At 45.3% G+C, this 20,796-nt stretch overlaps 1 protein-coding gene across 1 annotated transcript in view; it reads left to right on the forward strand.

Annotated features, from left to right (window-relative positions):
* The window catches only part of LOC124607475 (heparan sulfate glucosamine 3-O-sulfotransferase 4-like), a 274,870-nt gene that overhangs the window by 249,707 nt on the left and 4,367 nt on the right, over window positions 1–20,796 (forward strand). The gene's annotated exons all lie outside the window — the stretch shown is intronic.

Below are 20,796 nucleotides of genomic sequence, written 5' to 3' on the forward strand. Positions count from 1 at the left end.
TCACCAGGACCTTTTTGGCAAAAAACAACACGGCGGTTGCACGCCACCCACCTTACTCGCCAGATTTGGCACCTTGCGACTTCGCGCTATTCCCAAAACTGAAACTCAAGTCGAAAGGCCGTCGGTTCGACACTGTAGAGAGGACTCAAGAAGCATCTCTGGCGGTGAGAAACACCCTCATAGAACAGGACTTCCAGAAAACGTTTGATCAGTGGCAGAAGCGCTGGGACCGTTGTGTACGTGTGGGTGTGAACTACTTTGAGGGTCATGGTTTTCAATAGATGGCAGCACCACTCCCGAAAATTTTGGATAGCACCTCGTACACTGAGGTGATAAAGTCATGGGATAGCGATATGCAGATGGCGGAGAAGTGGGGAATAAACGTCCCACTGTCATTTTGACTTGTGACCTATATGTCCCAGTGATAATGAAGTGAATAATAATACTGTATTTTCATTTATGGCGCATTGTTTTAAAAAAGCTCTCAGATCGTATTTATGGCTACAAATATTTGACATTACGGTAGATTGTTCCATTTGACAAGTTCTTTATCGTTAGATGTAAATTCGAGTCTCTCATGTGAGAGTCACATCGATCCTGATACTTGTGAAGGTGTGAAACTGTTTTTGCACAAAGTAGTCTGACACATTGTATATGGCATTAACATGCAGCAGATTCCTACTGGTTCTCTGATAACCGACCGTGGGTGACATATGTCCCGATAATAGTGAAAGAGTTAAGCCAGGACTATCGTACGCAGTCTGGTCACTAGGAACCGCGTGTTACGACACCTCTTCAACACTGCCAGCCAAATTCTGTCGAATAAAATTTCTTCAATCATCTGGATTCGAAACGACTAACTCCGAGTCCAGCATAGCCATAAATGTCGTAGTATCGTATTAACGTCTACTGGGAAGGCAGTTTGGGTATACATTTTTTCTTCAACCTGATCTGTATGTAAGAATTTGAAGCCATTTTGACTATTTTTCTACCGTGACTGTAGGAAGAAATATGTAAAGGTTTTTTTAATTACCGCTACCAGTCACAAACTTTGTGAACTACTGTATTACTTATTTATTTAGCGACGTGTTTCGAGGGAATACCTCATCTTCAGGCTAAATGACATTACAAAAACTACTTTACACTAAGGTCATACTGATGATGTTACATAGTCTTATCGTAAATGCTGTGGTCATCCTGTGGAAGAAGAGAAAACTTAGAAAGAGACTATGTCACTTTGGAAGCTGGACTGATGTTTGCACGAAAATGTTTTGTAACGGTCACCCACTTTTTTCTTCTGGCGCGGCGGTCTCGTTGTGATGTTACAATAGACAACGATCTCAAAGTACTTTATAATTTAGAAAAGAGCTGGAAAATTGACATCTTGGAAGAAATGGAAATATTCACCCATGGCCACATGGGGAATAACGATATCCTGAATTAAATGACAGACTTCAAAAATTCACATTTCTTTTACAATTTCACTACAGTAATCCTTGAATAAAAGATACGTAACATGACAGTCGTTTGACTGCTGCCGCAACAATAGCTTAGCAATATGTAAAATAGTTTATATCATGATGTGTTCAATAATATTGTAACAGATGCTCAGTTTGTAGTATATTTCGTCAACCTACATCTGGAATACGACAACAAGACGTGCAAAAGACATGTAAACATCTGACACCACATAGATCGACAAATCGTTAGTCAAATCGAAACCAGCTGTATTTCGACCGCCATCTTGTCCATTGCACTACAGTACTGTATGTGATCGTGTTTCCAAGCTACTGCTATGTTAGTGACCATTTGTGAACAGTGACCAATAGAGCTGCTGAAATGGAAACACCTCAGCGCATCACAACGAGATTGCCACGCCAGAACAACAAAGTAAGTGACCGTTAAAAAGCATTTTCGTGCAAACATCAGTCCCGCTTCCAAAGTGACATCGTCTATTACTAAGTTTTCTCTTCTTCCACAGGATGACCACAGATTTACGATAAGACTATGTAACATCAGTATGACCTTATTGTAAAGTTGTTTTTGTAATGCCATTTAGCCTGAAGATGAGGTTTACCTCGAAACATGTCGCTAAATAAATAACTAATACAATAGTTGACAAAGTTTGAGACTGGTAGCGGTAATATATATAAAAAAACCACTACATGATCTGTATGTGGTTTGCGGATACGGTGCGATATTCGCACTGTAAATTTAGAAGTACTTAAAAGCGGACTCGAGGCAACTGCGTACAATATCCATCTAAGGTATCTGCGATGTATAGGATTCGTCATGTGACATTGAATTACTGTTGAAATTCTTTTCAGAATGGAGAAGTCTTCTGTTTTAGTGCGACGACGTGTAAGTAATGTCGTTTTAGAGGGCCCTCGAAGGAACACGGAGCTGGCGCTGTTGCTCTCTTAACTCAGCGCATCCATTGAAACTCGCGGCAGTGTCATCGATAATACGCAATATTGCTCTCGATCCAGAATTCCAACGTTAATTGGCCGAGTAACTCTCGCGTCTGTGCTTGTAGCTGCTGTTCGTATTCATAGACTGTAACTGGCAGAGGGATTCTGTGGGGTATGTGGAGTATCGGCGGAGAACGGAGTGCTCTATCAGCCAGCTGCCCGAGGGCCTGGTATGATGCGCCTCCGGAGCAAGAGGACGTTATTAAACAGCAGCCCGATCAATGGCGGGGGTGGGGAAGGAAGCGCCGAAATCTTCGTTGAACATACACTAGGCCTGTTAGGCTTAGAAGTTTTCGTTTCGCATACTAAGAACATCTCCTTTTTTGGCGCCTCCGTTTCGCGATAGTGGTTACCCAGAAATACCGGGCGGTTATACACACACCAAAAAAAGTTTTACATCACCCCGGTTCCCAGAACTCCTGAAGATAGACGTTGACTGTGGATATTGTATCACAGACACAGTCTCTTTCACTGTTCATGGATGTCACTAAACCCGCCCAAAGATGTAAAAAATCTTGCGTGAGCAGCGCCTATTAGACGGTGGGGGTCCGACAGCCGATCAGTTCCGGTCATTCCACCAGGAAGGAGGTACACGGCTAGTGTTGTCTGTACTTCAACCACGCCTAATCACGTCAGTACCGCGGTTCGATCGCGTCTGCATTGTTACTTTGTGCCAGGAAGGGCTCTCAACACGAGAAGTGTCCAGGCATCTCTGAGTGAACCAAAGCGATGTTGTTCGGACATGGAAGAGATGCAGAGAGAGAGGAACTGTCGATGCCATGGCCGGCCGGAGTGGCCGAGCGGTTCTAGGCGCTACAGTCTGGAACCGCATGACCGCTACAGTCGCAGGTTCGAATCCTGCCTCAGGCATGGATCTGTATGATGTCCTTAGGTTAGTTAGGTTTAAGTAGTTCTAAGTTCTAGGGGACTGATGACCTCAGATGTTAAGTCCCATAGTGCTCAGAGCCATTTGAACCATTTGTCGATGCCATGCCTCGCTCGGGCCGCCTAAGGGCTACTACTGCAGTGGATGAGCGCTACCTACGGATTATGGCTCGGAGGATTCCTGACAGCAATGCCACCATGTTGAATAATGCTTTTCGTGCAGCCACAGGAAGTCGTGTTACGACTCAAACTGTGTGCAATAGGCTGCATGATGCGCAACTTCACTCCCGACGTCCATGGCGAGGTTCATCTCTGCAATGGAAGGCGCCATAACGGCTGTACGCTACGTGAATGCTATCCTCCGACCCATAGCGCAACCATATCGGCAACACATTGGCGAGGCATCAGTCTTCATGGACGACAATTCGCGCCCCCATCGTGCACATCCTGTGAATGACTTTCTTCAGGATAACGACATCGCTTGACTAGAGTGGCCAGCATGTTCTACAGACATGACCCCTATTGAACGTGCCTGGGATAGATTGAAAAGGGCAGTTTATGAACGAAGTTCAAATGGTTCAAATGGCTCTGAGCACTATGGGACTTAACATCTGTGGTCATCAGTCCCCTAGAACTTAGAACTACTTAAACCTAACTAACCTTAGGACATCACACACATCCATGCCCGAGGGAGGATTCGAACCTGCAGCCGTAGCGGTCACGCGGTTCCAGACTGAAGCGCCTAGAACCGCACGGCCACACCGGCCGGCGGACGAAGCCACCCACCAACCACTGAGAGGGATCTACGCCGAATCGTCTTTGAGGAGTGGGACAATCTGGACCAGCAGTGCCTTGATCAACTTGTGGATAGTATGCCTCGACGAATACAGGCATGCATCAGTGTAAGAGGACATGCTACTGGGTATTAGAGGTACCTGTGTGTACTGGACCACCACCTCTGAAGGTCTCGCTGTATAGTGGTACAACATGCAATTTGTGGTTTTGATGAGCAATAAAAAGGGCGGAAGTGATGTTTATGTTGATCTTTATTCCAATTTTCTGTACATGTTCCGGAACTCTCGGAATCGAGATGATGTAAAACTTTTTTTGATGTGTGTAATTAAACTGACGGTGTTCAGAGTGCTGCCCACTTCGAGTTGTTGGTCTGTGCAGGGCAAAAGGAGATGGGACGCAGTATTAAGAGGTATTCAATGACTTCTGTCGGCTCAGTGTAGTATGGTATGCGATAGGAAGGCGCATACATTCCTATCAGCCTCCAGCCAGCAATCTTCGTAAATTGGCGAGTGATGGGTTTCAGGGATGGCAACAAATTTCTAAAGACGACATTCAGAGAATGTATTCGTGAGTATGGAGTTCTATCTCATACTGGTGAAATGAAATGATCTGTGGCATTGTTGTTCACCTGCCTAGAACAAGGCTTTTTATTTGACTCCACATCGGTGACGTGTGCATTGATGATGAAGAAGACAACTCAATAGACAGTCACCGAGCGGATAAAATCTATGACCCGGCCGGAAATCCAACCCGGGCTGCTGCATGACAGCCTCGCTGATCTTCATCTACGCAGACGGACATACTGGTGTGATGATGAGTGTTAGTTCCGAATGGGCTGCAAATTGAACTTTGTAATATCCGATCACCATATATAACGATGGAAAAAAATCGTAACATCAAGAAGAAGATGTGCGTCATAAATGAAAGTTGGTAGGCGTGTTTCTTCATCTGTAAGATGATGTCTATTACAATTTCACGTTAGTTGCATAACTATGGCGTTAGTAGTACTACTATGAGGATGCAAGTCACCTTTAAGTACACGTTGTAACTGTCGTGAGCGTTAGTTATCTTTGAGATTCGATGCGGTAAGTTGATGTTAGTCAAGAATGCCTTTAAGGTGACAAAAGCGCCATTATCAACACCTCATTGAGTTCGAACGAGGTCGTGTAACAGGGCTACGAGAAGCTGGATGTATCTGGTGCATTACGGCAGAAATACTTGGCAGGAACACAGCCAGTGTACAAGATTGCTAGCAGCAGCAGGCACCAGAATGTGCGGTCGCAAGAGGACCAGGCCCCGAACGTGACACTGCCGAGGGAAAATCATCATCTTCGGTGTATGGATCTGGTGCTTCGTACTCCATCTGCAGCAGAAATAGGAGAAGCAGTTGGCAACAAAGGGACCCAACGAACTGTTAAAAGTACGTTATGATTTATACGCATTTGTTATGATACAGGTTGTTTCCCATATTTGGGCTTTTGACGTGTCTTGGACATCCATTTTATATATATAAGTATACCCCTCTGCAGTTTGCACCTCAGCATTTTATAAATTTGTCATGACATATATATGTCTTTATATTGTCATTTTGACAGCTTATCTACACTGACACTTAAATTTTGTTGAGGCTGTCCTTCTAAAGGGGCTATTGTCACATAGATGCTTAGATGATGTTGACCCTGAACATTATCTTGGGTTCTACATATTCTGTGTATGACATGACGTGTGGTTTTCTACGTAGGACCCTTGACACGTTCTTGAACATTCATTTTGCACATGTGACATAAATATGCCTATATTCGGTCTTCAGATTGGCATTTTATAGCTCTGATGTGACGTATAGATATATCTACACTGTCATTTTGAGAGCTTCACTTATTTTGACACTTAGATATTGTTAATGTTGTCCTGCAAGGACTACTTGCATATAGGTGTATATTTCTTTGATTTACTTATTTCTGATATTGTTGTTTCTTTTATGCATCTGTCATTTTCGACAGTTAATTTCATAGATTAACAGGTTACATCAAGATTGTGCAGTTTAATGTATCATAAAACTGACAAGTTTTAATCATGGAATATTTAATTAATGATTTTGTTAATAAATAGTACATTTGTATAAAGTATAGAGCGGAAATTCGTTTTGGTATGCAGTATATAATTCTATTTTGGGTACATGACAGTGGGGGAATCTGTTCGTAATTTCCCGGCGGAGGTTCGAGTCCCCCCTCGGGCATGTGTGTGTGTGTGTGTGTGTGTGTGTGTGTGTGTGTGTGTGTGTGTTTATCCTTAGGATAATTTAGGTTAAGTAGTGTATAGGCTTAGGGACTGATGACCGTAGCAGTTAAGTCCCATAAGATTTCACACACATTTCAACTTTGTTTTTTGTTCCGAAGTACACGATTACTGTAAATTCACTTGTATAGTATTGTCCATGCTTCTTATTCTATTTTTAATCTGTCTTTGTATTTGCATGATGAGTAAGTTGATGTTGCTGTTATTACTCTCGACGCATCCAGGCCTGAACATGGCGTATGGAATGACTGAAACTGGTAGCTAACACTGGACTCGCATTCGGGAGGACGACGGTTCAATCCCGCGTCCGGCCCTCCTGATTTAGGTTTTCCGTGATTTCCCTAAATCGCTCCAGGCAAATGCCGGGATGGTTCCTTTCAAAGGGCACGGCCGACTTCCTTCCCCGTCCTTCCCTAATCCGATGAGACCGATGACCTCGCTGTCTGGTCTCCTTCCCCCAAAAACCACCACCACCACTGGTAGCTATATAATAAGTAACATAGAAAATGTGGCTGGAGATGTTCCATTTTATTACGTTGAAAATCTTGGTCGCAATTTATCTGCATTTACTTTACATTAAAGGTGCTTCTATTGTTCCTTTGAACTATGAAAGGTTGCTCACTACCTCATGTTTCATTAATAAGTAGTCATATCGCGATGTTCATTCAAGGATCAAATTTCATATAAAGGGGAATATTTTCATTGCGTTAATACTGGACTCATAACTTCTAAAACACTCACAGGTAAAACTTATAAGGCAGTGGCAGCTATCAAACTTCACAAACACTACGCTAAAATCTAGACACACTCAAGACAGTAATCTACACGAAACAGCCACACTTGACACATATACTCAACCTTCTCACGGAATAGTGCCCCGTGAATGCGAGTAAAGAAGATCTTACCAATTTAAATGGCCGATTCGTCAGATACTTGAGCAGTGCAAACCATACTCAGTAATATGTGAAGACTTCACTGACTAATTTCGACTATCCAGATCTATAAACTTATATATTTGTTTGTTACAGTAAGAATTCTTTGTATTGCATAGCATTGGTCCTTCCCATTCCATTGTCGTAGTAAGCGTCGTAAGAATGATTATTTGCACGCCTTTGTTCGAGATGGAACTAATATAACCTGATCTTCACTATCCGTCAGATATTACTACTTTCCCTCAACATACTACATGTAGAAAGCTGCACGTAACTCCTCGATTCCTTTCTGCAAATAGTTATTCCAATTTTTATGAAAAGGCTTTCGCCAAATATTCGGTACATTTTTTGTAGCGCCTAAAGTTCTGCAAGGATCCTGTCTTTGTCAAATGAATCTCCAGTAATCCATAACTGGCAAGCTTCGTCTATCCGCAAAGCCATAAACAAAAGAGAAGCAAGCAGTATAGGTTTGTTTATGTTCATAATATGTATTGGTAGCTTATCGGACAGAATTAGCTAACGTCTCAACAATAAAATTTTGAACTGTTCAGATCTACACAAAATATCAACTTGGTAAAAGACGGCAAAAACCTCTTATTTAAGAAAACTGTGAAGTTGAGCAATTGACGGAATGCAAGAATATAGCGGACTGAGTTTACCGATTAAAGAATGACAGCTTACGCCAGTCTTAGTACAAGGATTGTGAAGGGAAACGATGGTACATGACAAAGCAAATGACTGGCCTTTATTTTCAGGAGACTACTGGGAAAATGTGCATAGTTTACAAAAGAGATTGCTTACAAAACACTCGTACGGCGTATGCTGGAATACTGTACTAGTTTATTAGATTCACATAAGGGCAGATTAACATCCTGTATATCAAAGAAGAGCAGCTCAAATGGCACAAGCTTGTTTGCTGCATGGGAGAATAAACAAAAATCATCCTACAAGAAACCTTGTTAGATAATTACAACAGTCGTTTCTATGGATAGTCTTAAAGTTCCCTACTTTACCACTGCTGTAGACATAATGGAGATATAAGTAGGCTACTCGCAGCGCGCGCAGAGCCATAAATGCATTCGCGAACGCCCCATAGGCGAGTGGAAATTGGAAGAAATTTTAATACATGGTACAGTCAAACAGAGTTTACCTAGATATGCAGAGTTTAGTAGGAGTTCTTTTTTTTTAAACGTGGTCGGTCAAGAAATGTTTGTCACACATTGTATGGAAACCCTCTCCTGCAATTCTGACCAGTGACACTGCGTCCAGTATGCCACTGAATATGAAAGGCGCCTTCATCGGAGCGGTAGCCAGAAAAAACCTCTTCCTGTCCAGCTGGTCGTATCGCAGCAGCAGCAGCAGCCCGCCTTGGGGGCGAATAGAACCGGCGCCACGATGTCTGTGCCCTGTTACATTTGGGTCAGCTCCAGCCGCATTAAAACGACTGCTAACGTGCCAAGACCCATGCGACAATAAGCTGTCTTCGGAAGCGAACAAAATGTATTTCCTTTCCTTGCTCTGTTGCCAGGGAGTCCTAAACAAAGATACTCGATTCCGTTCTAACACAAATATGCAGGCTGTTTCACAATTCCTATTACAGACTTCTAGGGATTGCAGAGGGGAGTTAGTAGATAAAGCTTTGGTGGGGAACCCTTTGGCAGTAATGTACCATTTGTATGTAACGTAAGTTTGAAAATCCAGTCACTTGTAAATCCCCCGCTTCACAGTTCGTACATAGCGGGAACAGTGCGTGTGTTTCACATACTCCACGTGGTGACTCTGGTGTTAATTGCACAAGGTGTACGTTCTACGCATGCTTTGACATATAAGTTCACAGACGCCGGTGTGCGCTGCATAATTTCTGCTGCCGCTCGGAACTCCTGCAAGGAAATCCTCTTCCAATATTAGAGGAGTCTTATACACAAGAGCCTTTATGCTGCTCCACTAGAAAAAGTCGAAAGGACTTAAAGCTGACGACCATGGCGGCAAATAGTTGGTCCATCCACCTGTCTACACTACTCATCAAAAGATTGGAATACTATCATACAACGAAGTCTACGATACTAGGAGTCTCATTGACTTAGGCACTTCGTGCATTATACTGTTAGAGCCCGTATATTGGACGGTGCTTACTAAGCATGCTTTGTGACCGTTTCCCAGTCATGTAAACATACCGCTGCCGCAGCGGCACACCGCGAGTAGTCCAGTATCAACTACGGCTTCATTTAGTTTGTGTTCAGCACTTCCAAGTAGAGGCATACAACATTTTCATTGTCAGGATAGTTGCTTTGCCGGCCGCTGTGGTCGAACGCTTCTAGGCGCTTCAGTCCGGAACCGCGCGGTTGCTACGGTTGCTGGTTCGAAATGGAAACACGTCGTCTTTTCAGACGACTCCCGGCTGTGACTACATGATCACGATGGATGTTTCTCTGTGTGGAAACTCCGAAGAGAACGAATGTTGCCACATTGCTTTTGCCATTGTCATATGGACCCAGAACCTGGCATGGTGATTTGGAAAGTCGTTTGGTTCAAAAAAATGGCTCTGAGCACTATGGGACTCAACTGCTGAGGTCATTAGTCCCCTAGAACTTAGAACTAGTTAAACCTAACTAACCTAAGGACATCACAAACATCCATGCCCGAGGCAGGATTCGAACCTGCGACCGTAGCGGTCTTGCGGTTCCAGACTGCAGCGCCTTTAACCGCACGGCCACTTCGGCCGGCCAAAGTCATTTGGTACACAACACGATAACCTCTGGTTCCCGTGGCTGATAATTAGAACAGTAGGCGTTGTATTTCTGACGTGCTCAGGGTCGTAGCTGCCATCTCTCTTCGAAGCCTCTGTGACGTTATTTTTCAACACGATAACAGGAGACCGCATTTTGCTCGTGCTCTCCTGACCTGCCTCGATATACAAGGTGTTTCCCTAAGAGCGTACAAAAGTGTAACAGGACATGGAGGTTGCTCCAGTGAACATTTTGAGTAGAGGAACCGGCTGTCGAAGAAGCCAGCTTAAGCAGATATGCAAGTAAACTTGTCTACCGCTTTGTCTAGCATTACTGTTTTTCAGCTTATTTGCAACTAACATGAGCAAAAGTTTACACGTATTGTGCTGTTTATTTGCATGTACATTCTTTATTACCTGCAAGAAAACAAGGAGGACGAGCCTGATTACTAGGAAGTCATGATACAGGTTTTGTTCGCTTGTCCACAAGGTGGCTCTGCTGTATCGTACTTACATTGTCCCATGACAGAACGCGCTATGAATCAACAACATGACAATGCGCCGCCTCACTTCGGTGTGGATGTCCGCAACCACCTCAGTGCTGTATTTCTTAGTCGCTGGATTGGGGGGGGGGGGGGGGGTCTCTCACGGTCTGTGAGGTCACCTGACCTCAACACACATGACTATTTCCTACGGGGATAGCTAAAGTCACGAACCCAGTGCATACGCAGATGCAATTAGTTGTCAGAATTGTAGCTGCCTGCAATGTGATTCGAAACGCACCAGGGATATTTGTCAGGGTGCATCAAAATCTTGTTCGCCGATGTCATGCTTGCACTGATGTTGATGACCGTCAGTTTCGGCACATTTTTTAAGATTCAGTACAAATGGTACTTTATTGTGCCAATGATGGTATTTACAGTTAACTGTAACTAATCTAAATAAAAAAGTACACAGTAACGTGATTTAGCCGGCCGGAGTGGCCGAGCGGTTAAAGGCGCTACAGTCTGGAACCGTACGACCACTACGGTCGCAGGTTCGAATCCTGCCTCGGGCATGGATGTGTGTGATGTCCTTAGGTTAGTTAGGTTTCAGTAGTTCTAAGTTCTGGGGGACTTATGACCACAGCAGTTGAGTCCCATAGTGCTCAGAGCCACTTGAACAATTTTTTAGTAACGTGATTTTATTTATTTTATCACCTTAAGCTGGCTTCTCCGTCCCAAGTGCCCTACCTCAAATTATTCAGCTGAGCATCCTCTATGCCCTGTTAAATTTTTTGTATGTTCTTACGGAAACACCCTGCAGAGGGTATTTGACTGTTGCCCTGGCCAGAACGGTGGCCACAGGTCTCATCCATTCAAAACATCTACCGAGAGACTAGCACACCACTACACACCAGCCACTATGATTTATGAACTTTGACATACAGACGGCGTAACTTGGAATGTGGGGAACCTTATATGATGCCTAGCTGGGTTCGGCTATCGTTAATGCCAGAAGTGGCAGCTATGCGCAATAAATTTGTCACCCTGTGTCTCTCGTGATCACCCGAAAATTTTATCAGGTAATCTTTCTACAAAAATCTGCTTCCGTAGCTGACTGCCATGTGAGGACTCGGGTTCGATTCCCGGTACTGCTAGAGATTTTTTTTTTCTTTGTGCATTCAGCCTCGTGAGGAGCTACTCAACCGGTCAGTAACGGTTCAAAGGCCAAGAAACCCGACAACGACCAGATTAGCGGTGTACTGACCACGTGCCCATTCCTACAGCATGCAATGACGTCATTCAAAGAGGATGACACTGCGGTCGGTCGGTCCTGACTAATCAGTATAGGGCCAGAATACGGAGCTTTACCTTCAGCTTCCTACAATAGAGTACATACGCAGAAACCACATTTCGTTATTCTCTAATCTTTCTGTGATGCGCCCGCCTCCGTATCTCTGTGGTCAGCGTGTCTCGGGCTGCTATGCAGAGGACCCCGGTTCGATTTCAAGAACTCCTAGGGATTTTCCTTTATAGGACTTGAGTGGGTCGCACTGAGCTCGTGATGCCAGCTGAAGTAGTGGGTAGTTGCCGCTCCAGGATCTAGAAAACTGTTAACGGCCGGGAGACTGATGTGCCTAATCCACACCCCGCCATTGTCATAGGATGACACGGCGGTCGGTCGATCCCGATTTGCCCGTCTGAGCCAGAATGCGGAGCTTTTCTTGTTTGTATTGCAATTTTTTAATGGCCAACAGCGCAGTTTCCCTCTCAGATTCACGGAGAGAGCAGCACAGCACAGCACGCGGCTGGATTCTTAGGCGGTCGGCGCTCTGGAGGAGTTGTCCCGGGTAACAAGCTTCGCGGTGCGTCTGCTGTGTGCAGGGGCGCCCAGCACGTTCGCGGTAACGCGGCAGAGCGGCAAAAACTGGCCCGTGCGCTAATATGGACCCGAAATGTTGCCGACCCCTCACTGGCAGCGCCGCTTTGCATTCCAATGCCCGTCGCAGTCTCATTTTTCCCACCCAATAAAATCACAGTGAAGCTAAAAACGGAATACGGGATCTCAGCTGCCTACTAAAATTTCAAATGAGTGCTCTTCGTATCAGCTACACTGGTTATTAATAACCCTCTATAACTGGTATCTACAGCTCGAATGAAATTATTAAATGAGATCAATTTCCATTAATTAGACTATATTTATAACACCACTTTAGACAAGAAATCTTTGAGGGTTTCTGTGGCCATTTTCACACTAATGATTATGCATTTGTGTTGGTAACCAATTTATTTAACTTCTCGTAACATGTTTCGGGTTATGCCATCATCAGATCTATGGTTTGAGAATAGAAGAATACAAAACAAAACTGAGAAATCTACATTATAATGAAGCAGTGAAGACGAGAAACATACAGTAAAAGTATCTTGCCGCTTTTACTCATTCCACAACTACATCAGTGCCAAACGTAACTCAGGCACTTCGGTATGTTATGAGGGAAACAATTTTTGCCAGTACTTGTCGTTAGTTTGTACCGTGCTTCTGTGAAGGTAAGTTACTACACGAGAATCTGAACAGATTTGGAATGTAGCAATTACACTCTTATTAATACATTGTGTTGTTACAAATTTTTCATATTACTGAAAGATAAATAATAAAAGTAGTTGTAATGAACGCTGTCAGTTTACAGATACGCCAGTTGTCATAGGCGTTACGGTACTGTCACTAACGTCACCTATTGGCAAAAACTGTTTACCTTGTAAGATTCTGAACTGCCTGAGTCACTTTTAGCACTGTTGTAATTGAGGAATGAGTAGAAATGACAATACTCCTTGTATCGATGCTAAAGGTATGTTCCTCGTGTTTACTACTTTATTGTAACGCATCTTTCTCAACTTTGTCTTGCATTCAACTACATCTACATAATTACTCTGCAGTTCACAATTATGTGTCTGGCAAAGGGTTCATTCAACAACCTTCAAGCTATTTCTCTACCGTTCCACGCTCGAACGGCGCGAGGTAATAAACGAGCACTTAAATCTTTCTGAGCGAGTTCATGATGATCATTCCTCTCTATGTGGGCGGGTGCCAATGGAGTATTTTGGGAATCGGAGGAAAAAGTTGGTGATTTAAATTTCACGAAAAGATGCTGCTGCAACAAAGAACGCCTTTGTTTTAATGATTGCGAGCCCAATTCGCACATAATATCTGTGGCACTTCCTTGCCTATTTCTCGATAATGCAAAACGATCTGTCCTTCTTTGGACTTCATCGAAATCTTCTGTCAGTCCCATCTGATGCAGATCCCACACCGCACAGCAGTACTCTAGAAGAGGGCGGACAAGAGTGGTGTAAGCAGTCTCTTTAGCAGACCTGTGGCATTTTCTAAGTGTTGTGCCACAAAATCGCAGTGTTTGGTTTGTTTTTCACGTAACATTGTAGATGTAATCGTCCCAATTAAAGTTATTCGTAAGTGAAACACCTAAGTATTTAGTTGAATTTACAGCTTTTAGATACGTGTGGTTCATCGTGTAACCGAAATGTAGCTGATTCCTTTTAGTTCTCATGTGGATGACTCCACACTTTCCTTTATTTTGGGTCATTTGCCACTTTTCGCACAGTACATCTGTCTTGTCTAGATCATTTTGCAATTGGTTTTGACCATTTGGTGACTTTACTGTAAGGTAAGTGTCAGTATCATCTGCAAAAAATCTAAGAGGTCTGCCCAGATTGTGTGCTACATCGTTTCTGTTGATCACGAACAGCAGGTGGCCCATAGCACTTCCTTGGGGAACGCCAGATATTCTTATGGCACGGATGTGGTGATAGGGCTACCCGAATCGCTATGAGAAGTTAAATGAAAACAACAACCGGTCAGGACAGCAGTATAATCATTACCATATTTACAAGTGTGCCACAGTCAGCTGGTATCGGCTTTTTTTAGACATCATCAGGCGATCAACGAGCTCACAGGACAAAAGTTAGACATCCCTCCAAAACAAGACACTGGTCGCTTTGGAGCGATAAAAATAGTACAGAACTTGGGTCAGGCATTTGTATGGACCTTTCACCGCTGACGTTACGCATGAAAGTGAAGCGGTGCGTATTTTCCAGTCGACTGTATGGAATCACCGCTCTGAGATGGGTCGACGTGACTGAATACCAGGAAGAAGTTGTTTGGACGTGGCCCTGACTGCACCGTCTATGAATTTACCTGATTTTTTGGTGTGCCAACGCACACCGTCCAGCGAATCTACATAGAATTGTGTACCATGTGCAACATGGCGCAAGAACTGTGTCGTAAAAAGATCCTGACCGACAGGGACCAGAGACGAGTTGATGCCTTGTAGATAAAAATTCGGTTCCAAACCCTACGGAATTTGCTGCTGTCAGTGAACACATCTCAGTCAGTAAAAAGTACTCTGGTTTCCAGCCGCGACAAGTGATTGAAATTACACCCTTTGGCCATTGTCAAGTGACATGACTGACAGTGGTCTTTAGGTATGCCCCTTATTATGCAAGCTTGCCACCTGTGACGTCACTGGTGCTCACGGCATCACCGCACACGGTCATACGTTGACTCGGCGTTCGATATGCCCGCTTCAGCCGCGCGATCACTGGATCCCACGCCCTCCTCAGCGTAAATGTGGTGTCTGTCCAAAGGAAAAGACACCACATACTAATACACTCCTGGAAATTGAAATAAGAACACCGTGAATTAATTGTCCATGGAAGGGGAAACTTTATTGACACATTCCTGGGGTCAGATACATCACATGATCACACTGACAGAACCACAGGCACATAGACACAGGCAACAGAGCATGCACAATGCCGGCACTAGTACAGTGTATATCCACCTTTCGCAGCAATGCAGGCTGCTACTCTCCCATGGAGACGATCGTAGAGATGCTGGATGTAGTCCTGTGGAACGGCTTGCCATGCCATTTCCACCTGGCGCCTGAGTTGGACCAGGGTTCGTGCTGGACGTGCAGACCGCGTGAGACGACGCTTCATCCAGTCCCAAACATGCTCAATGGGGGACAGATCCGGAGATCTTGCTGGCCAGGGTAGTTGACTTACACCTTCTAGAGCACGTTGGGTGGCACGGGATACATGCGGACGTGCATTGTCCTGTTGGAACAGCAAGTTCCCTTGCCGGTCTAGGAATGGTAGAACGATGGGTTCGATGACGGTTTGGATGTACCGTGCACTATTCAGTGTCCCCTCGACGATCACCAGTGGTGTACAGCCAGTGTAGGAGATCGCTCCCCACACCATGATGCCGGGTGTTGGCCCTGTGTGCCTCGGTCGTATGCAGTCCTGATTGTGGCGCTCACCTGCATGGCGCCAAACACGCATACGACCATCATTGGCACCAAGGCAGAAGCGACTCTCATCGCTGAAGACGACACGTCTCCATTCGTCCCTCCATTCACGCCTGTCGCGACACCACTGGAGGGGGGCTGCACGATGTTGGGGCGTGAGCGGAAGACGGCCTAACGGTGTGCGGGACCGTAGCCCAGCTTCATGGAGACGGTTGCGAATGGTCCTCGCCGATACCCCAGGAGCAACAGTGTCCCTAATTTGCTGGGAAGTGGCGGTGCGGTCCCCTACGGCACTGCGTAGGATCCTACGGTCTTGGCGTGCATCCGTGCGTCGCTGCGGTCCGGTCCCAGGTCGACGGGCACGTGCACCTTCCGCCGACCACTGGCGACAACATCGATGTACTGTGGAGACCTCACGCCCCAAGTGTTGAGCAATTCGGCGGTACGTCCACCCGGCCTCCCGCATGCCCACTATACGCCCTCGCTCAAAGTCCGTCAACTGCACATACGGTTCACGTCCACGCTGTCGCGGCATGCTACCAGTGTTAAAGACTGCGATGGAGCTCCGTATGCCACGGCAAACTGGCTGACACTGACGGCGGCGGTGCACAAATGCTGCGCAGCTAGCGCCATTCGACGGCCAACACCGCGGTTCCTGGTGTGTCCGCTGTGGCGTGCGTGTGATCATTGCTTGTACAGCCCTCTCGCAGTGCCCGGAGCAAGTATGGTGGGTCTGACACACCGGTGTCAATGTGTTCTTTTTTCCATTTCCAGGAGTGTATATGTAATTAAGGATGTGACGGCCAATGGTCCCGTCAGTGCAGATGCATACCAAGCTCGAACGGGAATCGGAAGATGCTACCAGTAATGAGGCCAGTGAGCAGAGGCACTACATAGTAGTGTGCGGCATAATTTGAGAATAACGGTCCTGGCGGGAGGCGTGTTCGGGTAGTCCGTGCGGTTGTGGTGACCTCTGTGTCCAGATGGCGTAGTGATCAGCGCATCTGCCTAGCAAGTAGGAGACCCGAGTTTGAATCCCGCCTGGCACAAATTTTCAAATTGCCCCATTGATATAAATCAACGTCTGCTGGCAGCTAACTTCTTTAATTCCTTTGTGTCTTGAAGTCATGTTTCACCTGCTTATGACTTTTTTGAAGCAATTTATTCAGTTCTACTTTCCAACATGACTGGCGTCCAAGAACGCGTGTAATGGAAGCTTGAGAGCGTAACTGAAGAACACGATGTTTTCAGTGTTGCGGAACAAAGTAGTTCTTAATTGAGTCACATTTAGCATGAAGTAATGCAGACGGCATGACCGTTTCAAACACGAAAGAAAACAAAATGGCTAGTTGTTCAGATATAATTCCATCTCGAAAACAGAATGTGTAGTTCTTCAGATATAATTCCATCTCGTCCAATACAATTCGCTTCTACTATTATTTCGATGTTCTACCTATCGACCGACTAAACACAGAGTTGGATGTAACGCCAACCGTAATGTGCAAACCGCCGCGTTGTATCCCCCACCACGGCGGTACGCGCCTGCGAATCACAGACGCTGGTTGGCAGCAGAGAGATACGTCTGTGGCGAAGGCGTACAGACATTCGATTCACTTATCGATGTAATGTTCGGCGGCGAAGATACCATGACGACTTCTCTGCAGTTTAATTATCCTAGCAGCCGGATTCCATGCTTTGTCCAAATTAAAACCATTATTTCTATTTATTAAATTATTACTAGCTAATGAAAGCTCTATAGCTTCCTTGAAGACAGAATCTCAAAAGGAAGAGGTGGATGTTAGAATTTCACATCACTGTAGCTCATGGAATGCCCTGTATCAATACAATGTTCGGCCACAGCTGACTTGTCTGGCTGTGATAAGCGTGTGTATCTTCGATGTTCCATCAACTCGCATGAACGGTGCATGGTGTTTGACATATGTATGACTTCTCACAATCACCGCCGGGCATACATCAATAAGCGAAGCGAATGTCTGTACGCATTCGCCACAGGCGGCGCGTGTGTATACATCTCTCTCTCCTGCCGACCAGCGTCTGTGACTCGCAGACCCGTATCGCCGCGATGGAGTATATAAGGCCGCACTTGACAACTTATCGTCAGTCTTCCGTCACAGTAAAGCCTGCCGTTGTGGCCGAGCGGTTCTTGGCGCTTTAGTCCGAAACCGCGCGACTGCTACGGTCGCAGGCTCGAATCCTGCCTCGGCCAAGGATGTGTGTGATGTCCTTAGGTTAGTTAGGTACCGCGCGACTGCTACGGTCGCAGGCTCGAATCCTGCCTCGGCCAAGGATGTGTGTGATGTCCTTAGGTTAGTTAGGTATAAGTAGTTCTAAGTTCTAGGGGACTGATGACCTCAAATGTTAAGTCCCGTAGTGCTCAGAGCCATTTTTGACAGTCCAAATAATCCCTACAAAATAGTTGTGTGAAGCTCTGGAGTAGTCTTTGACGGCAGTTCACGACATGCAGTCCGCCTCCTCACTGTATTCCACAAACATCCGCAGACGTCGCGAATCAGTCCACACGGTAGATACCTTCACATGCGAGAAATCTGTCAATTAGTTTCGTCCATGAAAAGGAAGCATGGTAAACAGCACTAAAGGGAAATACGATATGAGCCTGCAGCACTTCATCTCTGTACCAATCAACGCGGCAGTATTCCTCCTACAGTAAAAGAAAATGTGAATCTCCTTACCCTATGCAACATGATGTTCCATACGAAGACTTCACCACACCAAACTGGTCCTCTTCCACAGTGTTATTCTGTTTTAACCGGCTGGTGCTTTTCATCCAGATCAATATGAAACGAAAACATTCTGAAAACTCGATTTCTATTCATCCGTGAAGAGCTGAAACTGGTGTCTCAGTCCGAGTGGTGTCTCAGTCCTTGCACAACAGAGCCTGATTGGCGCCTTTTTCGCATTATGGTGTTAGCTCCAGCAAGATAGTGTAGTTTGCTCACAGAGTACAAATACGACTGACACCTTATTGTTCTGATACACTGCTATTCGTTATATTTTAACCACATCCTATTTGAAGCAGGTCGAATCACTTTCGTATAGGGCTATTCCGCTTTCTACTGAAGTTGAGGACATTAGCTGCGATTGTGCATCGTTTCCTCTGCACTGTACCCCCTATTACCAGTACTATACAGTATGTCCAGAACCGTCCACAGTTCGTGGTCTAGTGGCTATCGTTGCTAGCTCTGGATCACGGAGTCCCGGATTCGATTCCCAGCCGGGTCGAGGACTTCCTCCGCCCGGAGACTGGATGTTTGTGTTGTTCTCATCATCATTCTGGAACTGGCGAGATTGGAAATGGAAAGATTTGGGACTTGTACGGACGGTGATGACCACGATGTTGAGAGCCCCACAAAGCATCTTCATCATCATCATCATCATCATCGTGTCCAGAACTTCACTGCTGCGACACACACTACTTGAATATGCCGTGGGGGGGAAAGAAAGTAGGGAGACAGAAAGAGCGGTTTGTGAGAGAGGGATGGCAAGCAAGTATGAGAGACTGCAAAGAGTGGGAGCTTGAACGTGAATCACTTCTTGCTATCAACGCCCCACGGTATAAAAATGCAGAAATGGAATAAATAATATCCCGTAAATCGCGAAGTATTTCTGGTCAAAAGTTTCCGCGGAATTGACCACTAGATGTCACAAAAGGCGGACCCATCAGTGTAAGAGGAGGCGGGAAGTATTGCGCTGTCAGCAGAAGAGTAGTAACAGTACAGTGGTTCGGCCAGGAGTTCGAATGTGGATTAGTCAATGAGTATCACCTGAGTAACAAATCCATCAGGAACATTTCAGTCCTATTAAAGGTGCCCACTTGGGCTGTTGGTAAGGTGGTAGTAAAGTGGTAGCTGCGAAGGAACAACCACAGATGAACCAAGGGCAGGCAGACCTCATCTACTGACGATCAGGGACCGTCGATCACTGCGAAGTGTGGTTGTAAAAATAACATGAATTCAGCGGAAGGAATTACTAGTGAGTTCCAAAGTGTTACCAGCAGTCCAGATAGCACAGTGACTGCGCGCATGGAGTTGAAATTAATAGATTATAATGGTTCAGCAGCACATACCAAGTCACACATTTCTTTAGTCAACACTAAGTGACGCTTGGAGTAGTATGTAGAGCGATGGCACAGAGCAGCGGGTGCCTGGATATGAGTGATTTCGACTGATGAATCATGCTATACTTTGTAGCAGTACAGTGGAAGTGTCGAAGTTTGGCTAATGCCTGGAAAACGTACTTGCTCTCATTCGTAGTGCCAAAAGTGAAGTTAGGAGGAGCTGGTGTTACTATAAGGGGGTGTTTGTGTGGTCAGAGCGTGGCTACCTTAATTTTATTAAGGAAACACTAATTGCCCAAGGCTGTGCACGCATTTAACAGCATTGTATATTGTGTACTGGGGACAGTAGAAGAACATTTCGGAGACAGTGTCTGATTGTATCTCCAAGGCGATGCACCCTGTCATAAAGCAGCGTCAATGGTTTCTGGACAGTAACATTCCTCAGATGCACTAGCCCGCTCACAGGCCAGACCTAAGACTAAATCCAAACTTAAAAGGAATACATTATTAGGTGACTTAGAGTGTCGACTTCTCTTCAGACCTCAGACTCCATCATCGTTGCCGGCCGAAGTGGCCGTGCGGTTAAAGGCGCTGCAGTCTGGAACCGCAAGACCGCTACGGTCGCAGGTTCGAATCCTGCCTCGGGCATGGATGTTTGTGATGTCCCTAGGTTAGTTAGGTTTAACTAGTTCTAAGTTCTAGGGGACTAATGACCTCAGCAGTTGAGTCCCATAGTGCTCAGAGCCATTTGAACCATTTGAACCATCATCGTTATCTTCTCTTGAGGAAGA

The sequence above is a fragment of the Schistocerca americana genome, chromosome 3 (genome assembly GCF_021461395.2).
Source record: "Schistocerca americana isolate TAMUIC-IGC-003095 chromosome 3, iqSchAmer2.1, whole genome shotgun sequence".
Taxonomy (NCBI): domain Eukaryota; kingdom Metazoa; phylum Arthropoda; class Insecta; order Orthoptera; family Acrididae; genus Schistocerca; species Schistocerca americana.